The sequence below is a fragment of the Manacus vitellinus genome, unplaced genomic scaffold (genome assembly GCF_001715985.3).
Source record: "Manacus vitellinus isolate BGI_N305 unplaced genomic scaffold, ASM171598v3 scaffold_3_pilon, whole genome shotgun sequence".
In the NCBI taxonomy this organism is placed as follows: domain Eukaryota; kingdom Metazoa; phylum Chordata; class Aves; order Passeriformes; family Pipridae; genus Manacus; species Manacus vitellinus.
In genome coordinates, this window is record NW_021940535.1 from 13,240,306 (window position 1) to 13,241,327 (window position 1,022).

Genomic DNA, 1,022 nt, shown 5'->3' on the forward strand with positions numbered 1-1,022 from the left:
GTCCTGCCCAGGGGTATTCAGTGCACACCCTCCACCCGGTCCCAGCCACCTCCGCTCCCACCGCAGTCCGGCGGGTTCCCCTCACGGTTTTGTCCCCAGTTTCCTGGAGCTTTCTGCTTCTCATTGCCCACTCGCAGCTCCTCATCTGTCCCCCAGATCTCCACCAGCCTCCACTTCGTAGAATCATGGAATCATGAGGGTTTGCAGAGACCCTCAAGATCATCCAGTCCAACCGCCAGCCCACTGCTACCACTGTAACCCATAACCACTAAACCATATCATCCAGTGCCAGAATCAGGCGCCTTTTGAGCACCTCCAGGGATAGTGACTCCGCCATCTCCCTGGGCCAGCTATTCCAATGCCTGACTACCCTAAGAGTGATTTTTATTTTTTTTTTCTTCAGGAAAGCTTTTCATACTACCTCTCACAGTATCCTTCTGGACAAAATGTCCAGCATGCAGCTGGAGAACCATGCTACGTGATGGGTGAGCAACTGGCTCACAGCTTGGGTGCAAAGACTTATAGCGAATAGGCCTGGCATCCAGTCACTAATGGGGTTCCACAGGGCTGCATTTCTCTTCATCATCTTCATTAACGACTTGGATGCAGCACTCAAAGGAATACTAAGTTTGCTGATGACACTAAATTGGGAGGAGCTGTTGACTCCCTCAAGGACAGAGAGGCCCTGCAGAGAGACGTTGATAAATTAGGGAGATGGTTCTCTCCCACTCATACTATACATGCTAAAGCAGAAGGCAGCCATCCGTATGATGAGTACATGGCTCCAAATCCACCAGGAAAACCTAGCAGATCAAAGGCACCTGCATCCTTACTGGAGGAAGGTTCCTTCCCAGTGGGGAAACTGTGACAGCAGTGGCAGGTCACATTCACATGTTGGGGTTTGATAAGGTCAGGCTTCACCAGAGCAAACCAGAGACCATTAGAGCTTGAATAAACCACCGAGAGCATGATGAGCCTGGTACAAGAGGTTGAATCTCCTGAGCAGGTGGACACCTGTGCGT

General features: G+C 51.1%; 1 protein-coding gene across 1 annotated transcript in view; it reads right to left on the minus strand.

Annotated features, from left to right (window-relative positions):
- Positions 1–74, minus strand: part of POMGNT2 (protein O-linked mannose N-acetylglucosaminyltransferase 2 (beta 1,4-)) — a 31,427-nt gene extending 31,353 nt beyond the window's left edge. Inside the window, exon 1 of the mRNA XM_018075834.3 lies at positions 50–74. The gene's annotated coding sequence lies outside the window, so the exon portion shown is untranslated. The remainder of the gene's footprint in view (positions 1–49) is intronic.
- Between the last annotated feature and the right edge of the window lie 948 nt (positions 75–1,022).